Below are 25,548 nucleotides of genomic sequence, written 5' to 3' on the forward strand. Positions count from 1 at the left end.
CAGTGATGGTTGTAGTGGGTTCACTAGTTACTATCGACACATCAATGATGGTTGTAGTGGGTTCACCAGTTACTATCGACACATCAATGATGGTTGTAGTGGGTTCACCAGTTGTTGTCAACACATCAATGATGGTTGTAGTGGGTTCACCAGTTGGTGTTGATGTATCAGTGATGGTTGTAGTGGGTTCACTAGTTACTATCGACACATCAATGATGGTTGGAGTGGGTTGACCAGTTGTTCTCGGTGCATCAATGACAGTTGCAGCTGCATCTGTTTTGTCGACAACACCAGTGATGGTTTTAGCGGTTTCACTGGCAGTAGTTGTTGCATCAGTGACACTTGTTGTGGGTTCACTCGTTGTTTTTGGTGAATCATTGACGGTTGTAGTATTTTCACCAGTGGTTCTGGATGACGCTTAAAAACGATTGTAATGGGTTCCAGTTGTTCTGGATGGAACAGTGACATTTTAGTGGGTTCACCGGTTGTTTTTGTTGACTCAGTGGTTTTAGTGGGTTCACCAGTTGTTGTCGTTGACTCAGTGGTTTTAGTGGGTTCACCAGTTGTCGTTGAATCAGTGGTGGTTTTAGTATGTTCACCAGTTGTTTTGTTGACTCAGTGGTGGTTTTAGTGGTTTCACCAGTTGTTGTCGTTGAATCAGTGGTGGTTTTAGTATGTTCACCAGTTGTTGTCGTTGAATCAGTGGTAGTTTTAGTGGGTTCACCAGTTGTTGTCGTTGACTCAGTGGTGGTTTTAGTATGTTCACCAGTTGTTTTTGTTGACTCAGTGGTGGTTTAGTGGGTTCACCAGTTGTTGTTGATGACTCAGTGGTGGTTTTAGTGGGTTCACCAGTTGTTGTCGTTGACTCAGTGGTTTTAGTGGGTTCACCAGTTGTCGTTGAATCAGTGGTGGTTTTAGTATGTTCACCAGTTGTTTTTGTTGACTCAGTGGTGGTTTTAGCATGTTCACCAGTTGTTGTCGTTGAATCGGTGACGGCTGTGGCGGTTCACCAGTTTTGTCATTGCATCAATGACCATTTTATTTGGTTCACCAGTTGTTTTTGATAACTCGGTGATGGTTGTAGTGGCTGTGGCTTTAACAGTAGTTGGTGATGCACCGTTGATGGTTGTTGTGGGTTCACCAGTTACTAGCGATGCATCAATGACAGTTGTAGTGGGTTCACCAGTTGTAGTCAATGCATCAGTTACGTTTTTAATGGGTTCATCAGTTGTTGTTGATGCATCATTGACGGCTGTAACGGTTGCGGTTGTAGGATTCATTGTAATGACCACTTTTGTTCAGCAAAAACAGAGGAACATTTATTTTATTAAAATAATAACAATGACATCATTGATATATATTCCAAAATGTCTAATTCTGTTGAATACGCATCGCTTACCCATTAGAAGGAGCGCTGTTGCTATACCCTGGCATAGACTCATCATATGTGTTCTTTGAGAATTATGATCTAAAGACATAAATATACAATACAATGGATTTGGTTAAAACACAAGTGTTCAAAATGGGAGAGGAAAACTAATACCATGAAAATATGACCTACAGTGCTTGTGACCTATTAGCTACCTCCATATATAAACTGCTCCATCACTAGCTCAACACAAATATTGTCACGACTTCCACGAAGTCCTTTCCTTGTTTGGGCGTCGTTCTGCGGTCGACGTCACCGGCCTTCTAGCCATTGCCGCTCCATTTTTCATTGTTCCATTTGTTTTGTCTTGTCACACCTGGTTTACATTCCCTAATCACATTGAACTATATATACATATATATATATATTCCTCTGTTATATTCCTCTGTTCCCCCCATGCCCTTGTTGGAATTGTTTTGTTACATGTTCAGTGTGATGCGCCAGGCTGGTTGTTTCCCGCCCTGAGAATTCTTGTTTAATAATCCTACTTGGGGTGGCAGCGTAGCCTAGTTGTTAGAGCGTTGAACTAGTAATCGAAAGGTGAAAACATGTTTTTAGATTTTTTTTTCAAATGTATTGAAAATGAAGTGGAGAAATATTGGCTTTACTTAGTATTCACACCCCTGAGTTAAATGTTTATTAATTTATTTATTTCACCTTTATTTAACCAGGTAGGCAAGTTGAGAACAAGTTCTCATTTCCAATTTTGACCTGGCCAAGATAAAGCAAAGCAGTTTGACATACAACAACACAGAGTTACACATGGAGTAAAACAAACATACAGTCAATAATACAGTAGAAAAATTAGTCTATATGCAATGTGAGAAAATGAGATAAAGGCAAAACAAAAAAGGCCATGGTGGCGAAGTAAATACAATATAGCAAGTAAAACACTGGAATGGTAGATTTGCAGTGGAAGAATGTGCAAAGTAGAAATAGAATAATGGGGTGCAAAGGAGCAAAATAAATCAATAAATCAATACAGTAGGGGAAGAGGTAGTTGTTTGGGCTCAATTATAGATGGGCTATGTACAGGTGCAGTAATCCGTGAGCTGCTCTGACAGCTGGTGCTTAAAGCTAGTGAGGGAGATAAGTGTTTCCAGTTTCAGAGATTTTTGTAGTTCGTTCCAGTCATTGGCAGCAGAGAACTGGAAGGAGGCGGCCAAAGGAAGAATTGGTTTTGGGGGTGACCAGAGATATACCTGCTGGGCGTGTGCTACAGGTGGGTGCTGCTATGGTGACCAGCGAGCTGAGATAAGGGGACTTTACCTAGCAGGGTCTTGTAGATGACCTGGACCTAGTGGGTTTGGCAACGGGTATGAAAGCGAGGGCCAGCCAACGAGGGAATCACCTTTGACAGCGATTACAGCTGTGTGTCTTTCTGGGTAAGTCTCAAAAGCTTTGCACACCTGGATTGTACAATATTTGCACATTATTCTTAAAAAATTCTTCAAGCTCTGTCAAGTCGGTGGTTGATAATTTGGAATTTTATTAGGATCCCGTTAGCTGTTGCGAGAAAAAAGAAGCAGCTACTCTTCCTGGGGTCACACAAAACATAAAACATGACATAATACGGAACACTAATAGACAAGAACAGTTCAAGATCAAAACTACATCCATTTAAAAATGGCACGTAGCCTACATATCAATACATACACACAAACTATCTAGGTCAAATAGTGGAAGACGTAGTGCGTGGTGTTCCTTTCATCTGTTTTTTAAACCAGGTTTGCTGTTCAATTTATCATATGAGATGGAAGGAAGTTCCGTGTAATGGCTCTATATAATACTGTACGCTTTTATGAGTTTATTCTGAATTTGGGGACAGTGAAAAGACCCCTGGTGGTATATATAGTGGGGTAAGTATGTGTTCCATATAATACTGCTAGATCATTGCTAGACAGCCATAGATATTCAAGGCAATTTAAGTCAAAACAGTAACTAGGCCACTCCAGGAACATTCAATCTCGTCTTGGTAAGCAACTCTAGTGTACTGTCTACTTGGCCTTGTGTTTTAGGTTATTGTGTCATGCCCTGATCTGTTTCACCTGTCTTTGTGATTGTCTCCATCCATCTCCAGGTGTCACCTGTTTTTTTTCCCCATTAGTCCCTGGATATTTATTCCTGTCTTCTCTGTTTGTCTGTTGCCAGTTCGTCTTGTCAAGTCAACCAGCGTGTTTTTCCGTGCTCCTGCTTTTTCCTTATCTCCATTTTTTCTAGTTCTCCCAGTTTTGATCCTTTCCTGCTCTGACCTTGAGCCTGCCTGCCACTCTGTACCTCCTGGACTCTGACCTGGTTTATGATATTTTGCCTGTCCACAAACTGTCTATGAAGAGCAGTTTTAATTTTGTGCCTTATTGCAAACAGGAAGCATCTTTTGGAATATTTGTATTATGTACAGGCTTCCTTCTTTTCACTCTGTAATTTAGGTTAGTATTGTGGACTAACTACAGTGTTGTTGATCCATCCTCAGTTTTGTCCTTACCACAGCCGTTAAACCCCCTAGAGTCAATGTCCATACCCCCACGGAAATTGAATTAGCATAATAAAACAACTCTCCATACAAAGCTCTACAGCAGAGTCTCACAACTCAATCGCTGGTTGAAAACTGTTTTCTGCCCTCCCAAAATATGGAATTTGTAGATAATTGGCCCTTTTTCTGGGACTCACCCACAAACAGGACCAAGCCTGGCCTGCTGAGGAGTGACGGACTCCATCCTAGCTGGAGGGGTCCTCTCTTCTTATCTACCAACAGAGACAGGGCTCTAACTCCTCTAGCTCCACAATGAAATAGGGTGCAGGCCAGGCAGCAGGCTGTTAGCCAACCTGCCAGCAGTGGTCTGCCACTAGCACAGTCAGTGTGGTCAGCTCATCTATCCCCCATTGAGACCATGTCTGTGCCTCGACCTGGGTTGGGCAAAACTAAACATGGCGGTGTTCGCCTTAGCAATCTCACTAGGATAAAGACCTTGTCTATTCCTATTATTTTTGCAAGAGATCGTGATACCTCACATCTCAAAATAGGGCTACTTAATGTTAGATCCCTTACTTCAAAGGCAATTATAGTCAATGAACTAATCACTGATCATAATATTGATGTGATTGGCCTGACTGAAACATGGCTTAAGCCTGATGAATTTCCTGTGTTAAATGAGGCCTCACCCCCTGGTTACACTAGTGACCATATCCCCGTGCATCCGCAAGGTGGAGGTGATGCTAATATTCACGATAGCAAATGTAAAAAATGATAGCGTTTTCATCTTTTGAGCTTCTAGTCATGAAATCTATGTAGCCTACTCAATCACTTTTATAGCTACTGTTTACAGGCCTCCTGGGCCATATACAACGTTCTCATTGAGTTCCCTGAATTCCTATCGGACCTTGTAGTCATAGCAGAGGGTGGGTTTGTCCAACATGTCACCGGACCTACTCACTGTCACAGTCATACTCTGGACCTAGTTTTGTCCCATGGAATAAATGTTGTGGATCTTAATGTTTTCCTCATAATCTAGACTATCGGACCACCATTTTATTACATTTTGCAATTGCAACAAATAATCTGCTCAGACCCCAACCAAGGGCATCAAAAGTCGTGCTATAAATTCACAGACAACACAAATATTCCTTGATGCCCTTCAGACTCCCTCTGCCTACCCAAGGACATCAGAGGACAAAAATCAGTTAACCACCTAACTGAGGAACTCAATTTAACCTTGCGCAATACCTAGATGCAGTTGCACCCTAAAAACTAAAAACAATTCTCATAAGAAACTAGCACCCTGGTATACAGAAAATACCCGAGCTCTGAAGCAAGCTTCAGAAAATTGGAACGGAAATGGCGCCACTCCAAACTGGAAGTTTTCCGACTAGCTTGGAAAGACAGTACCGTGCAGTATCGAAGAGCCCTTACTGCTGCTCGATCATCCTATTTTCCAACTTAATTGAGGAAAATAAGAACAATCCGAAATTGATTTTGATACCGTCTCAAAGATAACTAAAAGCAGCATTCCCCAAGTGAGGATGGCTTTCTCTTCAGCAGTAATAAATTCATGAACTTCTTTGAGGAAAAGATCATGATTATTAGAAAGCAAATTACAGACTCCTCTTTAAATCTGCGTATTCCTTCAAAGCTCAGTTGTCCTGAGTCTGCACAACTCTGCCAGGAACTAGGATCAAGAGAGACACTCAAAGTGTTTTAGTACTATATCTCTTGACACAATGATGAAAATAATCATGGCCTCTAATCCTTCAAGCTGCATACTGGACCCTATTCCAACTAAACTACTGAAAGAGCTGCTTCCTGTGCTTGGTCCTCCTATGTTGAACATAATAAACGGCTCTCTATCCACTGGATGTGTACCAAACTCACTAAAAGTGGCAGTAATAAAGCCTCTCTTGAAAAAGCCAAACCTTGACCCAGAAAATATAAAAAACTATCGGCCTATATCGAATCTTCCATTCCTCTCAAAAATTCTAGAAAAGGCTGCTGCGCAGCAACTCACTGCCTTCCTGAAGACAAACAATGTATACGAAACGCTTCAGTCTGGTTTTAGACCCCATCATAGCACTGAGACTGCACGTGAAGGTGGTAAATTACCTTTTAATGGCATCAGACCGAGGCTCTCCATCTGCCCTCGTGCTGCTTTTGATACCATCGATCACCACATTCTTTTGGAGAGATTGGAAACCCAAATTGGTATACACGGACAAGTTCTGGCCTGGTTTAGATCTTATCTTTCGGAAAGATATCCGTTTGTCTCTGTGAATGGCTTGTCCTCTGACAAATCAACTGTAAATTTCGGTGTTCCTCAATGTTCCGTGTTAGGACCACTATTGTTTTCACTATATATTTGACCTCTTAGGGATGTCATTGAAAATAATAATAATAATATAATATATGCCATTTAGCGGACGCTTTTATAGCGACTTACAGTCATGTGTGCATACATTCTACGTATGGTGGTCCCGGAATCGAACCCACTACCCTGGCGTTACAAGCGCCATGCTCTACCAACTGAGCTACAGAAGGACCACATCATTTTAACTGCTATGCGGATGACACACAGCTGTACATTTCAATGAAACATGGTGAAGCCCCAAAATTGCCCTCGCAAGACATAAGGAAGTGGATGGCTGCAAACTTTCTACTTTTAACCTCGGACAAAACAGAGATGCTTGTTCTTGGTCCCAAGAAACAAATACATATTCTGTTGAATCTGACAATTCATCTTAATGGTTGTACAGTCGTCACAAATAAAATTGTGAAGGACCTCGGCGTTACTCTGGACCCTGATCTCTCTTTTTGATTAACATATCAAGACTGTTTCAATGACAGCTTTTTTTCCATCTACGTAACATTTAAAAATCAGAAACTTTCTGTCCAAAAATGATGCAGAAAAATGTATCCATGCTTTTGTTACTTCTAGGTTAGTCTACTGCAATGCTCTACTTTCCGGCTACCCGGATAAAGCACTAAATAAACTTCAGCTAGTGCTAAATACGGCTGCTAGAATCCTGACTAGAACCAAAAGCTGTATCATGTATGTATCATATTACTCCAGTGCTAGCCTCCCTACAACGCATTACGTGTGCTTGCTCCTACCTATCTCTCTGATTTGGTCCTGCCGTACATACCTACACGTACGCTATGGTCACAAGACGCAGGCCTCCTAATTGTCCCTATAATTTCTAATCAAACAGCTGGAGGCAGGGCTTTCTCCTATAGAGCTCCATTTTCATGGAATGGTCTGCCTACCCATGTGAGAGACGCAAACTCGGTCTCAACCTTTGAGTCTTTACTGAAGACTCATCTCTTCAGTGGGTCAAATGATTGAGTGTATTCAGGCCCAGGAGTGTGAAGGTGAACGGAAAGGCTCTGGAGCAACGAACCGCCCTTGCTGTCTCTGCCTGGCAGGTTCCTCTCTTTCCACTGGGATTCTCTGCCTCTATAACCCTATTACAGGGGCTGAGTCACTGGCTTACTGGTGCTCTTTCACTTGAGTGGGTTGAGTCACTGATGTGATCTTCCTGTCTGGGTTGGAGCCCCACCTTGGGTTGTGCCGTGGCGGAGATCTTTGTGTGCTGTACTCGGCCTTGTCTCAGGATGGTAAATTGGTGGCTGAGGAAATTCCTCTAGTGGTGTGGGGACTGTGCTTTGGCAAAGTGGGTGGGGTTATATCCTTCCTGTTTGGCCCTGTCTGGGGTATCATCGGATGGGACCACAGTGTCTCCTGACCCCTCATGTCTCAGCCTCCAGTATTTATGCTGCAGTAGTTTATGTGTCGGGGTAGGGTCCGTTTGTTATATCTGGTACTTCTCCTGTCTTATCCGGTGTCCTGTGTGAATTTAAGTATGCTCTCTCTAATTATCTCTTTCTCTCTTTCTTTCTCTCTCTCGGAGGACCTGAGCCCTAGGACCAGGCCTCAGGACTACCTGGCATGATGACACCTTGCTGTCCCCAGTCCACCTGGCCGTGCTGCTGCTCCAGTTTCAACTGTTCTGCCTGTGGCTATGGAATCCTGACCTGTTCCGGACGTGCTACCTGTCCCAGACCTATTATTTGACCACGCTGGTCTTTTATGAACATTTGAACATCTTGGCCATGTTCTGTTATAATCTCCACCCGGCACAGCCAGAGGAGGACTGGCCACCTCTCATTGCCTGGTTCCTCTCTAGGTTTCTTCCTAGGTTTGGCCTTTCTAGGGAGTTTTCCTTGCCAACGTGCTCCATCACCTGCATTGCTTGCTGTTTCGGGTTTTAGGCTGGGTTTCTGTACAGCACATTGAGATATCAGCTGATATAAGAAGGGCTATATAAATAAATTTGATTTGATTTGAAATCTAGCAGATTAAGCTTGCGATATTTGTTTTATTGCAATGCATGTGTCTCAATCCCCCATGCGCCGATATCGCACTTAGCATCTGCAGTGAAGGTGACAGAGCTAGAGATGTGTTTGTCAGACCATGAGACATCCCGAAAATTGATCTTCTCACAAAATCGACTTTAGTGTCTTAACGGTTTGGCCTAAAACTATTATGGAAAGATGAGACTCTCAAGAACACCTACTATACTTGTTTTGCTTTAGGTCTCACCAGACACCTCTGAAGGTACCACAGTACCAGTTGAAAAAACAAATGGAAGTACACTACCATTCAAAAGTTTGAGGTAACTTAGAAATGTCAATTTTGTCCATTAAAATAACATAAAATTTATCAGAAATACAATTAATAGAGCATTGTTAATGTTGTAAATGACTATTTTAGCTGGAAACTGATGATTTTTTAAATTGAATATCTACATAGGTGTACAGAGGCCCATTATCAGCAACCATCACTCTTGTGTTCCAATGGCACGTTGTGTTAGCTAATCCAAGTTTATAATTTTAAAAGGCTAATTGATCATTACAAAACCCTTTTTGCAATTATGTTAGCACAGCTGCAAACTGTTGCACTGATTAAAGCAATACATCTGGCCTTATTTAGACTAGTTGAGTATCTGGAGCATCAGCATTTGTGGGTTCTTTGTTTCTGGCTCAAAATGGCCAGAAACAAATAACTTTCATCTGAAATTCGTCAGTCTTGTTCTGAGACATGAAGACTCAGAACAAGTATTTGCCCCTCTTTCTGACTTTTACACATTTTTATGCATATTTTTAATACTGAATGTTATCTTCGACCAAAACCTAATCTTAGATAAATAGAACCTGCTTTTACAAATAAGACAAAAATGTATACTTATTTTTATTTATTCAAGGAAAAAAAATTACGCAACACCCAATTCCCCTGTGAGAAAAAGTATTTGTCCCCTTACACTCAATAACTGGTTGTGACACCTTTTGCTACAATGACTGCAACCAAACCCTTCCTGTAGCTTCATCAGTCTCTCACATCATCGCGTGGAGGAATTTTGGACCATTCTTACATGCAGAACTGCTTTCACTCAGCGACATTTGTGGGTTTCAAACATGAACTGCTGGTTTCAAGTCCTGCCACAACATCTCAATTGGGATTAGGTCTGGACCTTGAAGCGATTCATGATGACAGAAGTGAGTGCTACGGGGCGATAGTCGTTTAGATCACGGCGGTGGCCCTGTGTATTCCCGTGAAACGGGCAAGACTGTGTTTAGATTGTCTGGGAGCGAGGTGTTGGTGTCTGCGATGTGGCTGGCTTGCCCTTTATAATCAGTGATTGTGTGGAGTCCCTGACACACACATCTAGAAGTATCTGAGCTATTGAATTGCGACTCCACTTTGTCCTGTACTGTTGTTCAGCCTCTTTGATTGCGGTGGTGTACTTTGCACCAGTGGTGTTCTACTTAAGTAATTTTTGCTATCTGTACTTTACTTTTTGTATTTTTGGCAACTTTTACTTTTACTTCACTACATTCGAAATAAAATAATCCATACATTTTCCCCGAAACACCAAAGTATTTGTTACATTTTGATAGGAATATGGTCAAGCATAGACTTGTCAAGAGAACATCCCAGTCATCCCTACTGCCTCTGATCTGGAGGACTCAGCTAAACACAAGTGCTTCGTTTGTAAATTATGTCTGAGTGTTGGAGTGTGCCCCTGGCTATCCGTCAATAAAAATAAATACAAATTGTGCCGTCTGCTTTCCTTAATATAAGGCAGTTGAAGTGATTTATACTTTTACGTTTGACACTTAAGTACATTTTAGTAATTCCATTTTACTTTTGATACTTAAGAATATATAAAACCAAATACTTTTAGACTTTTACTCAAGTGGTATTTTACTGGGTGACTTTCACTTTTACTTGAGTCATTTTCTATTAAGTTATCTTTTCTTTTACTCAAGTATGACAACCAATAATCGAGCATCCCCCAAAATGTTTGTTGTCTTAAATATATATCATTAAAATGTTTTCATGCTTGTGTTTATCAACACAAATATTTATGATCAAAAACAATTACACTAAAAACTAAATAAACGTATCATAATAAAAATGTGTATACTCAAGAAAAGTTGACGCCACCTCATTTCACTGTCCAAACAAAAATAAACATTCTAACAAAAATAAGCAGTGACTCAGCACTTTTCCCTGGTTTCCAACATGGTTTCCATTTGTTTGATGGAATTCTATTCGCTCCGTTCCAGACATTATTATGAGCCGTCCTCCACTGCTTGAAAGGCTGGTCATTGCTCACATCAACACCATCATCCTTTGCACCCACTCCAATTCGCATACCGCCCCAACAGATCCGCAGATGACGCAATCTCTATTGCACTGCACACTGCTCTTTCCCATCTGGACAAGAGGGATACCTATGTGACAATGCTGTTCATAGACAACAACTCTACATTCAACACCATATTGCCCTCCAAGCTCATCACTAAGCTAAGGACACTGGGACTGAACACCTCCCTCTGCAACTGGATCCTGGCTTTCCCGAGACCGCCCCCTGGTGGTTAGGACATGCAATACCACATCTGCCATGCTGACCCTTTACAGGGGGCCCCTTAAGGGTGCGTGCTTAGTCCCCTCCTGTTCTCCCTGTTCACCAACGACTGCTTGGCCTCGCAGGACTCCAAAACCACGATTAAGTTTTCTGACGACACAACGGTGGTAGGCCTGATCACCGATGATGATGAGTCAGCCTATAGGGTATGAGTGTGCTGACATGGCCATACTCGTAATCATATCCGTACATTGACAGTTAATGGTCGGATTGGATGATACTCTGATCTGACACCCTTCAAATTACTGGATTTGGCTATTTCAGCCACACCCATTGCTGACAGGTTTATAAAATTGAGCACACAGCCATGCAATCTCCATAGACAAACATTGGCAGTAGAGTGGCCTTACTGAAGAGCTCATTGACTTTCAACGTGGCACCATCATAGGATGCCTCCTTTTCAACAAGTCAGTTTAAAAATGTCTGCCCTGCTAGGGTTCCTCAGTCAACTGTAGGTGCGATTAAAGTGGAAACTTCAAGGAGCTAAATTGGCTCAGCCATGAAGAGGTAGGCCACACAATCTCACAGAACGTGACCGTCGAGTGCTGAAATGCGTAGACATCATCTGTCCTCGGTTGAATCACGATTCACCATCTGGCAGTCAGGCGGATGAATCTAGGTTTGGGCGGATGCAAGGAGAATGCTACCTGCCCCAATGCATAGTGCCAACTGTAATGTTTGGTGGAGAAGGAATAATGACAAATATGTAGTGAGGGCCAGCCAACGAGAGCATACAGGTCACAGTGGTGGGTAATATATGGGGCATTGTGGCACCACCATAGAGACTGCCAGAGGTCTGGACAACAGGCCCTCTGATTTGACACACTGAACTCTATCTGAGATGTAGTTGGTGAACCAGGCGAGGCAGTCATTTGAGAAGCCAAGGCTGTTGAGTCTGCCGATAAGAATGCTGTGATAGACAGAGTCAAATGCACTGGACAGGTCGATGAAGACGGCTGCACAGTACTGTCTTTATCGATGGCGGTAATGATATCGTTTAGGACCTTGAGCGTGACTGAGGTGCACCCATGGCCAGCTCGGAAACCATATTGCATAGTTAAGAAGGTACGGTGGGATTCAAAATGGTGGTGATCTGTTTGTTAACTTGGCTTTCGAAGATTTCAGAAGGGCAGGGCAGGATGGATATAGGTCTATAACAGTTTGGGTCTAGAGTGTCTCCCCTTTGAAGAGGGGGATGACGCGGCAGCTTTCAATCTTTGTGGATCTCAGACGATACGAAAGAGAATAGAATAGGCTTTTAAGAGGGTTGCAACAATTTTAGTGGATATTCTTTGAAAGAGAGGGTCCAGATTGTGTAGCCCAGCTGACTTTTAGGGATCCATATTTTGCAGCTCTTTCAGGACATCAACTGTCTGGATTTGGGTGAAGGAGAAGATGGGGGTAGGGCGCTTGAGCAAGTTGCTGTGGTGTGTGCTGAGATGTTGGCTGGGTGGAAAGCATGGCCAGCCATAGGAAAATGCTTATTGAAATGATCGTAGATTTATCAGTGGTGACAGTGTTTCCTATCCTCAGTGGTGCTCTTATTCTCTATGGACTTTACAGTGTCCCAAAACGTTTTGGAATTAGTGCTACAGGATTCAAATTTATATTTGAAAAAGCTAGCCTTAGCTTTCCTAACTGACTGAGTATATTGGTTCCTGACTTCCCTTGGTTCCTGACTTGTATTCGATGCTAATGCAGAACGTCACAGAATGTTTTGTGCTGGTCAAGGGCAGTCAAATCTGGGGTGAACCAAGGGCTATATCCGTTCTTAGTTCTACATTTTCTGAATGGTGCATGCTTATTTAAGATGTGAGGAAAGCACTTTTAAAGAGCAACCAGGCATCCTCTACTGACGGGATGAGGGTGAATGGGGTCTATAAAGGTGGCAACTGTGAGAGACTTGTTTCTGGATAGGTGTATTTATAAAAGTAGAAGCTCGAATTGTTTGGGCACATACCTGGATAGTATGACAGAACTCTGCAGGCTATCTCTGCAGTAGATTGGTCACATACCTGGATAGTATGACAGAACTCTGCAGGCTCTCTCTGCAGTAGACTGAAACTCCTAGTCCCTAGTGGACTGACACGATAAGACAGCTTGTTGAATGTACAAAGTCGCACTGCATAACAGCGTCTGCTAAATCTTGCGTTTTAAAACATTTTTATGTCAAGGACCCCCTATACATATATATCTTTTGTGAACCGCCAATTAAGTACTTGAGCTCAGCAGGTAACTTATGAGCTGTGTCGTGACGTGAATGTCATTAATCTGATGACTGTTATTTATTTAATCAACTAATTATGTTTATTTGTTACTCAAATAAATTAATCATGTAACAATTAACTCATTAGGAATTTGGGGCACCACGGGAAAAGTTGTTTAACGAGTTACTATCTCCCGACTTAAACTCTAAAGATATATGGATATCTCTTACATAAATAACAGTAAACTATTTACATTTACATTTAAGTCATTTAGCAGACGCTCTTATCCAGAGCGACTTACAAATTGGTGCATTCACCTTATGAATCGTCTAATTATTACCTCATCAGTCTCATTCTGAACATCGTAGACCTCATGATATCTGCAAGAACCCTAGTCCTTTTGAAAATTCAGTACTACACGAAACTGATTTAATTATTTATTTATTAACTAACTAAATAATAACAGAATACACATGTACACTTACATGAGATAAACGTCCTAGTGGACTGACACGATATGATGGCTTTTTACACAATAGAAAGGGGAAAGATGAAGAGAGGGAGAGACAAAGAGAGTCAATTTATCGTACATACATATGGAAGTTACGCTCACAGAAATATGAAAACTTAGCACCCTAACCACGTTCATTCGGATTAGAAATACAATATATGTTTTCCTGTAGATGTCTTTCTCTGTCGCCTCTCTGTCGAACTCGATCGGTCCTATGGTGAAGTTATCGAGGGATGTATAAGATTCTGGTTTGTCCACCAGAGGTCACAATGTCCTTTCTAGTAAAGCTTTTCTGGTCTTGGAGTGTTTGTTGGAATGGATACCACGGCCTGAGCTCACTGTGGCGTGGCTACTGTCTATCGTCAATGTTCTATAAGTACTTTTTCATACACAGCTGCAGACTGTGTCTGGTCTAGTCTTTAGTCTTTACTCGTCTTGAGAGTTTCAGAGCTTCTAACAATTTTGTGACATTGGGCTCACACCATCGTCTACTTGGTCTCAAGAGTTTGAAACACCTTTCATGTACTCTGGCCAAAAGGGGCGTTCCACCATGCTAGCACAAACTCTGAGCTCACTGTGGCGTGGCTACTGACTGGGCAGAAGTTTAGATGAAAATTAATTATCATTTAGGAGGCTAAAATCTTCACAAAAGTATTGTCATACTTAATCATATATTTTATACAACATTTAGATGCAAACCTGACAGCTCGAACGTGTACATCTTCAGAGATACAGGTATTTAGCTACGCCATCATTAATGACATCACAAAATAAATAACATTTTGACAGAATTAAGTCCCAACTGACCTTTTCCCACATTTTGGTGGCAAGAGTCTGTCTGTAACAAAGGGAGTTTTACCTTCACAATACTGCAGGGCAATTTAGAGAAAGTTCTCTATAATTTTACGACCGGTTGTGAAGTCATAAAACTGTCCATAATCCCTCTCTCCTGCTCTCCTGTGGGAGAGAGTGGGGGAGATCTGTCAATCTGTCCCCCATGTGCCGAGCTGATCTGGCACCTTTGATCCTCGCCAAGGAAGGAGAGTCATGACAGTGGCGCAATGTCGACCGGTGGTGATCTTGCTATTCTACACATTTTGACATGATGCGCTTTTAAAACCAAATTGCTGCTATTCAAATTTTTTTAAATAAATTTACCAACATTTCTACAAACCTGTTTTTGCTTTGTCATTATGTGTGTAGATTGATGAAGAAAAACATGTATTTAATCAATTTTAGAATAAAAGTCAAGGGATCTGAATACTTTCTTACTGCATCTCATGTTTCAACCACTGTAGCTATAGCTTAAGATATAGAACAATTCAACAGTAATGAATTGAGACAGCCTTCAGCTTACTGAGTTCTGCAGTTACCATATCCTAATAGAAACATTTCACCCCTTAATCATATGACAATCAACTTTTACCAGTTGAATGTAGACACAAATATAATACTTTTTTGTATTACACATTTTCTGAAATATTGTATTTAAAATGAAAAATTATGCGATATCTAATTAAATAAGAACATATTTGCATATACTGGAAATCCATTAATCTGGACACTGAAAGAAGTCAGCCTAAATATTTTGGTTTAATTTTGTTAAGACATTCCAAGGAGTGGACTTTTAAACCAGCAGATTATGGATGAATACTATTTAAATCTCTAAATACAAAAACATATATTCTTTTTTAGCATTTTTTTGTTGTTGAATTTTTTCAAATGTTATATTGAATACAAATTTGACAACATATAAACAATTCCCTCAGTAATATTCTGACGGGCTGATCCAATGAACCATTGCATTTTTTTGTTGTTGAATTTTTTCAAATGTTATATTGAATACAAATTTGACAACATATAAACAATTCCCTCAGTAATATTCTGACGGCTGATCCAATGAACCATTGCATTTCTGTTGAAAATATTGTTTTCAGACTGCCCAAATGCACCTAACTGGTTTATTAATAACTTTTCCAGTTCATAACTGTGCACTCTCCTCAAACAATAGCATGGTATTATTTATAAACAAAGGGTGGGGGTCAATGCAAATAGTCAGGGTGGCCATTTGATTAATTGTCCAGCAGTCTTATGGGGGTAAAAGCTGTTAGGAACATTTTGCACCTAGACTTGGCGCTCGGTACTGCTTGCCGTACAGTGTTTGTTTACATTTACTTTACAGAATTGGGAAAACAAGCATATATTTTGCATCTCATTGGCTACGACAGTTGAACTAAGCTCATGGGGCATTTATTAGTTAAACTCTTTAAAAATCAACAGGTTTACATCATTCATTTATAGGTCAAAAAATGAATGTTGCAACTGCAGTTTGCTCCTAAACCCAAAATACAATGTTTAGGAGCACCAGAATAAAACAAGTTTAGATTGAGATATAGCCTACTCATCTCCATTTTCCGAACTTTCTGTGACACAGGTTTGCTTACTACTGAGGCCGAAGGACAGCGAAGAAATCATTATAACATTTATTATCTGGGTGATTTTTCTTCTTCTAGGGGCACTGATGCTCCCAAAATAATAGTTTCAGGTAGCACAGCAACATATGTAGGAGCATATGTCCCCAAAACGGTAGCACACTGTAGATCACTGATAAGTTGATGCACTTTTTTTTCAGGCTGTGGAGGTTGGCCATAAAATAAACAAGAGATATTCTATGAATTAACGCCATGAATCATTTAAAAGGTATTGTACTGAAATAATGCATAAGGAGCCTTTTCTATGTGATTGACAGAAAATGTATTTCAAAGTGAGTTTAAAGAAGAAAAAACATGAAAAATAGTACAAATGTGGCTTATTATAATGAATATTCAAATACTTACCCTTTATTGTGAAATATAAATTCTGTTGATTCTAAAATGTCTTATTGGTTGATTTGATCATTTATTTGACGAGACCTACACCAAGTTATCTGTATCCAGTATCTATAGTGCAATATTCAGAAGTTCAGGAGTAGTTTGTCTTAGAATCCGTGGTGCACCCTTAGATGAATTCATCTTGACTGGGCACTTATATAAGGTAATGTGGTATGGCGTGATATGAGGTACTGTAGTGGTGACCAATCTGTTCCTTGTCTCATGTCTACGATGTATTGTTGATGCATTCCTTTTAACTGCCAAGACCTGTTCTCTACTTCCGTGTAATGGTCATTAGGCTAGAGCAAAACACAAAGCATATTGTGACATTAGGGTTGTCAATCAATAAATACAATATAAAAGTAACACATGAAAAACACTACTTTTGTCACAGTTAGTTTGCACCTATTGTATAAAATCAGATGTCCTAGAATCCAGGCATGAATATTAAATTACAATACAAATTCATCCACTAAACATTACAAATGTAAAGTTGGCAGCATCTAAATTAAAGTGTCTCTCCAGTCTTTGGTTCAGTTCCTTCATCACCTGATGTAAAACCTCAACAATCTCTGAAGGACCAAATCAAACCAATCAAATCAAACCACATTTTATTGGTCACATACAAATCAAATCAAATTGTATTTGTCATATCCGCCGAATACAACAGGACCTTACAGTGAAATGCTTACTTACAAGACCTTAACCAACACTGCAGTTTTAAATAAATACCTATGAAATAAACTTAACAAATTAGTAAAGAGCAGCAGTAAAATAACAATAGCGAGGTTATATGAAAAGTGACTATTCATAGATAATAAATAGAGAGCATTAAAAGAGGGGGGTGTCAATGCATATTGTCTGGATAGCCATTTGATTAGAGGTTCTAGAGTCTTATGGCTTGGGGGTAGAAGTTGTTTAGAAGCCTCTTGGACCTAGACTTGGCGCTCGAGTACCACTTGCCGTGAGGTAGCAGAGAGAACAGTCTATGGGTGGCTTGGTCTTCCTCTGCCACCGCCTGGTATAGAGGTCCTGGATGGCCCAGTGATGTATTGGGCCATACGCACTGCACTGCCCTTTGTAAGGCATTGCGGTCGGAGGCCGAGCAGTTGCCATACAAGGCTGTGACGCAACCCGTCAGGATGCTCTCAATAGTGCAGCTGTAGAACCCTTTGAGGATCTGAGGACCCATGCCAAATCTTTACAGACCCCGATGGGGAATAGATTATGTTGTGCTCTATACACAAATGTCTTGGTGTATTTGAACCATGTGACTCTTATGTGGATGATGTCACAAATATTTGTTGGTCTGAGCATCCAGACGCTGCACTTGATGAATTTATGAAATTGCTACTTCCAATTATTGAACATGCACCTGATAAGAAACTGACTGTTAGAACTGTTAAGGCTTCATGGATTGATGAGGAATTGAAAAACTGAATGGTTGAAAGAGATGGGGGAAAAGGAGAGTGGCTAATAAGTTTGGCTGTACATCTGACTGGCTGACTTACTGCACATTGAGAAATTATGTCACTAAACTCAACAAAAATAAGTAGAAACTGTATTATGAAGCAAGGATCAATGTTATAAAGAATATGGAAAAAAACTTTGGAGTACTTTAAATGAAATTATGGGGAGAAAGACAAATTCAACTCCTAAATGCATGCTCTTCAACCGATTGCTGCCTGCACCTGTTTACCTGTCCAACATCACTACTCTGGACGGCTCTGACTTAGAATATGTGGACAACTACAAATACCTAGGTGTCTGGTTAGACTGTAAACTCTCCATCCAGACTCACATTATTATTATTATATTATTATTATTATTACATCAAACATCTCCAATCCAAAGTTAAATCTAGAATTGGCTTCCTATTTCGCAACAAAGCATCCTTCACTCATGTTGTCAAACATACCCTTGTAAAACTGACCATCGTACCAATCCTCGACTTCGGCGATGTCATTTACAAAATAGCCTCCAATCCCTGCTAAATAAATTGGATGCAGTCTATCACAGTGCCATCTGTTTTGTCACCAAAGCCCCATATACTGCCAACCACCGCGACCTGTACGCTCTCGTTGGCTGGCCCTCGCTTCATACTCATCGCCAAACCCACTGGCTCCAGGTCATCTACAAGACCCTGCTAGGTAAAGTCCCCCCTTATCTCAGCTCGCTGGTCACCATCGCAGCACCCACCTGTCGCACGCGCTCCAGCAGGTATATCTCTCTGGTCGCCCCCCAAAACCAATTCTTCCTTTGACCGCCTCTCCTTCCAGTTCTTTGCTGCCAATGACTGGAACGAACTACAAAAATCTCTGAAACTGGAAACACTTATCTCCCTCACTAGCTTTATTTATTTTGCTCTTTTCACCCCATTATTTTTATCTCTACTTTGCATATTCTTCCACTGCAAATCTACCATTCCAGTGTTTTACTTGCTATATTGTATTTACTTCGCCACCATGGCCTTTTATTTTTCCTATACTTCCCTTATCTAACCTCACTTGCTCACATTGTATATAGACTTATTTTTCTACTGTATTATTGACTATGTTTGTTTTACTCCATGTGTAACTCTGTATTGTTGTATGTGTCGAACTACTTTGCTTTATCTTGGCCAGGTCGCAATTGTAAATGAGAACTTGTTCTTAACTTGCCTACCTGGTCAAATAAAGGTGAAATAAAATAAGAATAAATCAAATAAAAAATCAGATGGCTTATTCATCACAAAACAATTTGATGTTGGCAATTGTATTAATGACTTTATTGACAAAGTCTGAAAACTTAGGCAGGAAATGCCAACAGCGAGCAGTGAGCCATCATATTCATGCGTAAAAAACAAATAATGAATGAAAAGCATCGCAGGTTTGAATTTTGTAATGTTATTGTGTGAGAGGTAGACAAATTATTGTTATCGATTAATAATGACAAAACTCCTGGCATTGACGACTTTGATGGAAAGATACTGAGGATGGTAGCTGACTAAACAGCCACTCCTATCTGTCATATCTTTAATCTCAGCCAGAGGAATGTCTTTGTCCTGAGTCCTGGAAGGAAAGAAAAGTAATTCCGCTACCCAAGAGTGGTAAATCAGCATTTACTGGTTCTAACAGCAGACCTATAAGCTTGCTGCCAGTTTGGCCAAATACAATGCTATTTCTCTGTAAACAAAAGAACAACAGACTTTCAGCATATTGATAGAGAAGGGCACTCAACAAGTACTGCACTGACACAAATGACCGATCAATGGTTGAAAGAAGTTGATAAGAAGAAGATTCTGGAGAGCTGTATTGTTAGATTTCAGTGCACACTTTTATATTATTGACCATAACCTGTTGTTTAAAAAATGTATGTGTTATGGCTTTTCATCCTCTGCCATATCGTGGATTCAGAGCTTTCTATCTAGTAGAACTCAAAGGGTTTTCTTTAATGTAAGCTTCTCTTATGTCAAACATGTAAAATGTGGAGTACCACAGGGCAGCTCTCCAGGCCCTCTACTCTTTCTAATTTTACCAATGACCTGCCACTGGCATTAAAACGGGAACGTTTTTTTTCTTCAAAAAATGACGATACTGCCCCTACAGTTCCAAGAGGTTAATGCAACCGCTGTGTCAGATTTTACATTTTTTTTATGGAAAAAGCAAACCTTGCAGTAATCTGAGACGACGCTCAGAAAATAAATAAAATTGTCCACCATGTTGGAGTCAACAGAAATCAGAAATCACATTATAAATATTCCCTTACCTTTGATGATATTCATCAGAATGCACTCCCAGGAATCCTAGTTCCACAATAAATGCTTGATTTCTTAGATAATGTCCATTATTTATGTACAAGTAGCTACTTTTGTTAGTGCTTTTAGTACACAAATCCAGACGCTCGTGCAGGTCAATCCGAACGTCAGACAAAAACTTCAAAAAGTAATATTACAGGTCGAAGAAACTTGTCAAACTGAGTATAGAATCAATCTTTAGGGTGTTGTTATAATAAATGTTCAATACAATTCCAACCGGAAAATTCCTTTGTTTATAGAGGAGCCATGGAAAGCAGGTCACTATTATGTGAATTGCACATGACCAGCCCTTGGCTCTCTGCCAGAAACCTGGCTCATTCAGCTCCCATTGAGCCCCACAACACAGTAGAAGCCTCATTCAAGTTTATAAAGACTTTGGCTTCTAGTGGAAGCCCTAGGAAGTGTAACCTCATGCATATCCCACTGTGAATTCAATCGGGGCTGGGTTGAAAATAAACCAATCTCAGATTTCTCACTGTTTGGATTTCTTCTCAGTTTTTTTTTTAATCCTTTATTTTACTAAGCAAGTCAGTTAAGAACAAATTCTTATTTACAATGACGGCCTAGGAACAGTGGGTTAAGTGCCAGTTCAGGGGCAGAACAACAGATTTGTACCTTGTCAGCTCGGGGGTTTGAACTTGCAACCTTTCGGTTACTAGTCCAACACTCTAACCACTAGGCTACCCTGCCATCTGTGAGTTATGTTAAACTCACAGACATCATTCAAACAGTTTTAGAAACTTCAGAGTGTTTTCTATCCAATACTAATAATATGCATATATTAGCAAATGGGACTGAGGAGCAGGCCATTTACTCTGGGCACCCTTCCTCCAAGCTACTCAATACTGCCCCTGCAGCCATAAGAAGTTAATGACCTTTCCACAGGTGCATGTTCAATAATTAATTGTTTATGGTTCATTGAACAAGCATGGGAAACTGTTTTGAACCTCTTTAGGGTATGTGGGACGCTAGCATCCCACCTGGCCAACATCCAGTGAGATTGCAGAGCGCCAAATTCAAATACAGAAATACTCATTCTAAAAATTCAGAAAAGATACAACAGCTCACGCAAGACCCCTGACTCAATCAGCTCTTATTCCCTCATCCTTCACAGTAGAAGCATCAAACAAGGTTCTAAAGACTGTTGATATCTAGTGGAAGCCGTAGAAAGTGCAATATGAACTCATAGACACTGTATTCTCGATAGGCAATGACTTGAAAAACTACAAACTTCAGATTTCCCACTTCCTTGTTGGATTTTTTCTCAGGTTTTTGCCTGCCATATGAGTTGTGTTATACTCACAGACATCATTCAAACCGTTTAGAAACTTTAGCTTTTAGGACTGAGTAGGAGGCAGTTTTTATCCAAGCTACTCAAAACTTCCCCACTGTCCCAAAGAAGTTTTAACCTATATGGTTCTGTGTCATTTACTTTGAACTGGACTGTGTTTACAGCATGAGCGGTCGTGAGTAGATGCGCTTGTTTTGAGATCAAAACGAGAGCTGCGTGTAGCCATGTGCACATTTTGTTATTAGCCCAGTTTTAGATCATTTGTAGTCAGCAGTAGGGGAGTGATTGCTTCCTACAAGAGCACAAAACGTGTACATTTCTTGGACATCTTTGAAAAGCGAGTCAGTTAAAGATATTTTTTTGTCTTGAAGGGGAAGTGTTGTATATTGAGACTGGCTTAAATAAGCTAAGTAGCCAATAGGCAGAGGGTAGCATATTGTGTCTGATTCTCCATAATAGTGGTATGGGAATAATGTGTCTCCTTTCGCTGTAATAATGGTATGGGAATCATAATGCATTTTATTTTGTAAAGTGGTTTCTTGCATCTAACAGCACAACAACATTTTCAGTCACGTCCTTGTCTGAAGGACAAGTGGATAAGCAGGTTAATGTCAAGCCTGAATGTTTTTTTCAAGTCTAATGGAATGTAGGCCGACATCGATCACCACACATTGAATGCTACTGTAGGCTGAATGTAATAACAGCTATTTACATGTTAAAATATTATGGGATGCTTTTTCTCCATATTTATTTATGTTTGGCCACTCTGATAGGCCCATATTTGTCACACCCTGATCTGTTTCACTTGTCTTTGTGCTTGTCTCCATCCCCCTCCAGGTGTCACCCATCTTCCCCATTATCCTCAGTGTAATTATGCCTGTGTTCTCTGTTTATCTGTTGCCAGTTCATCTTGTCAGATCTTACCAGCGTATTTCCCCATCTTCCTGCTTTTTTCAAGTTTTGTTTCCAAGTTTTCCCGGTTCTGACCATTCTGCTTCCCTGACCCCGAGCCTGCCGTTATGTACCTGCATGATTCTGACCCGTTTACGGACCTCTGCCTGTCCTGACCCCGAGCCTGCCTGCTGTTCTGTACCTCATTGACTGGATTTTGGACCTCTATCTGCCTTTGACCTGTTTTTTGCATGCCCTCGGTTTGGGTCAATAAACATTTGTGACTCTAGCTGTCTGCATCTGGGTCTTATCCTGAGTTCTGATAACATTATGATCAAATAGCCACAGTAGCCTACTTGGCCACTGTTAAAACTGTAACTTAAAGTGGGTACAGCCTTAGTGTTCACAGTAAACGCAAACTCGAAGTTGCACAGAATTTTCACATCATTCAAGTTTGCGCTCAGCAGACTGGAAATTTGTTCAGTGTCTAATTTGTTTTGAGGTAACATTGGTTACAATGACATTTCAGTATAAACCGTGGAGGGCTGTGGAGTTTGAGTTATGTATAAACCATGGAGGGCTGTGGAGTTTGAGTTATGTATAAACCATGGAGGGCTGAGGAGTTTGGGTTATGTATAAACCATGGAGGGCTGTGGAGTTTGGGTTATGTATAAACCATGGAGGGCTGTGGAGTTTGGGTTATGTATAAACCATGGAGGGCTGTGGAGTTTGAGTTATGTATAAACCATGGAGGGCTGTGGAGTTTGAGTTATGTATAAACCATGGAGGGCTGTGGAGTTTGAGTTATGTATAAACCATGGAGGGCTGTGGAGTTTGGGTTATGTATAAACCATGGAGGGCTGTGGAGTTTGAGTTATGTATAAACCATGGAGGGCTGTGGAGTTTGAGTTATGTATAAACCATGGAGGGCTGTGGAGTTTGGGTTATGTATAAACCATGGAGGGCTGAGGAGTTTGGGTTATGTATAAACCATGGAGGGCTGTGGAGTTTGGGTTATGTATAAACCATGGAGGGCTGTGGAGTTTGGGTTATGTATAAACCATGGAGGGCTGTGGAGTTTGAGTTATGTATAAACCATGGAGGGCTGAGGAGTTTGGGTTATGTATAAACCATGGAGGGCTGAGGAGTTTGAGTTATGTATAAACCATGGAGGGCTGAGGAGTTTGGGTTATGTATAAACCATGGAGGGCTGTGGAGTTTGAGTTATGTATAAACCATGGAGGGCTGTGGAGTTTGGGTTATGTATAAACCACGGAGGGCTGTGGAGTTTGGGTTATGTATAAACCATGGAGGGCTGAGGAGTTTGGGTTATGTATAAACCATGGAGGGCTGTGGAGTTTGGGTTATGTATAAACCATGGAGGGCTGAGGAGTTTGAGTTATGTATAAACCATGGAGGGCTGAGGAGTTTGAGTTATGTATAAACCATGGAGGGCTGTGGAGTTTGAGTTATGTATAAACCATGGAGGGCTGAGGAGTTTGAGTTATGTATAAACCATGGAGGGCTGTGGAGTTTGGGTTATGTATAAACCATGGAGGGCTGTGGAGTTTGAGTTATGTATAAACCATGGAGGGCTGTGGAGTTTGGGTTATGTATAAACCATGGAGGGCTGTGGAGTTTGAGTTATGTATAAACCATGGAGGGCTGAGGAGTTTGAGTTATGTATAAACCATGGAGGGCTGAGGAGTTTGAGTTATGTATAAACCATGGAGGGCTGAGGAGTTTGGGTTATGTATAAACCATGGAGGGCTGAGGAGTTTGAGTTATGTATAAACCATGGAGGGCTGTGGAGTTTGGGTTATGTATAAACCATGGAGGGCTGAGGAGTTTGAGTTATGTATAAACCATGGAGGGCTGTGGAGTTTGGGTTATGTATAAACCATGGAGGGCTGTGGAGTTTGGGTTATGTATAAACCATGGAGGGCTGTGGAGTTTGAGTTATGTATAAACCATGGAGGGCTGAGGAGTTTGAGTTATGTATAAACCATGGAGGGCTGTGGAGTTTGAGTTATGTATAAACCATGGAGGGCTGAGGAGTTTGGGTTATGTATAAACCATGGAGGGCTGTGGAGTTTGGGTTATGTATAAACCATGGAGGGCTGAGGAGTTTGAGTTATGTATATACCATGGAGGGCTGTGGAGTTTGGGTTATGTATAAACCATGGAGGGCTGTGGAGTTTGAGTTATGTATAAACCATGGAGGGCTGTGGAGTTTGGGTTATGTATAAACCATGGAGGGCTGAGGAGTTTGGGTTATGTATAAACCATGGAGGGCTGAGGAGTTTGAGTTATGTATAAACCATGGAGGGCTGTGGAGTTTGGGTTATGTATAAACCATGGAGGGCTGTGGAGTTTGAGTTATGTATAAACCATGGAGGGCTGAGGAGTTTGGGTTATGTATAAACCATGGAGGGCTGTGGAGTTTGGGTTATGTATAAACCATGGAGGGCTGTGGAGTTTGAGTTATGTATAAACCATGGAGGGCTGAGGAGTTTGGGTTATGTATAAACCATGGAGGGCTGAGGAGTTTGGGTTATGTATAAACCATGGAGGGCTGTGGAGTTTGGGTTATGTATAAACCATGGAGGGCTGAGGAGTTTGGGTTATGTATAAACCATGGAGGGCTGTGGAGTTTGAGTTATGTATAAACCATGGAGGGCTGTGGAGTTTGGGTTATGTATAAACCATGGAGGGCTGTGGAGTTTGAGTTATGTATAAACCATGGATGGCTGTGGAGTTTGGGTTATGTATAAACCATGGAGGGCTGTGGAGTTTGGGTTATGTATAAACCATGGAGGGCTGTGGAGTTTGAGTTATGTATAAACCATGGAGGGCTGAGGAGTTTGGGTTATGTATAAACCATGGAGGGCTGAGGAGTTTGGGTTATGTATAAACCATGGAGGGCTGAGGAGTTTGGGTTATGTATAAACCATGGAGGGCTGTGGAGTTTGGGTTATGTATAAACCATGGAGGGCTGAGGAGTTTGGGTTATGTATAAACCATGGAGGGCTGTGGAGTTTGGGTTATGTATAAACCATGGAGGGCTGAGGAG

General features: G+C 41.0%; 1 long non-coding RNA gene across 1 annotated transcript; it reads right to left on the reverse strand.

Annotated features, from left to right (window-relative positions):
* Positions 1-820: 820 nt before the first annotated feature.
* On the reverse strand, positions 821-16,616 carry LOC127906661 (uncharacterized). Its single transcript, XR_008062268.1, has 3 exons — positions 16,465-16,616; positions 1,400-1,468; positions 821-1,291 (listed from the first exon to the last, which is right to left on the reverse strand). It is a non-coding gene; the product is annotated as an uncharacterized LOC127906661 (long non-coding RNA).
* Positions 16,617-25,548: the final 8,932 nt, after the last annotated feature.

This window comes from Oncorhynchus keta, chromosome 13, assembly GCF_023373465.1.
Source record: "Oncorhynchus keta strain PuntledgeMale-10-30-2019 chromosome 13, Oket_V2, whole genome shotgun sequence".
NCBI classification, from domain to species: domain Eukaryota; kingdom Metazoa; phylum Chordata; class Actinopteri; order Salmoniformes; family Salmonidae; genus Oncorhynchus; species Oncorhynchus keta.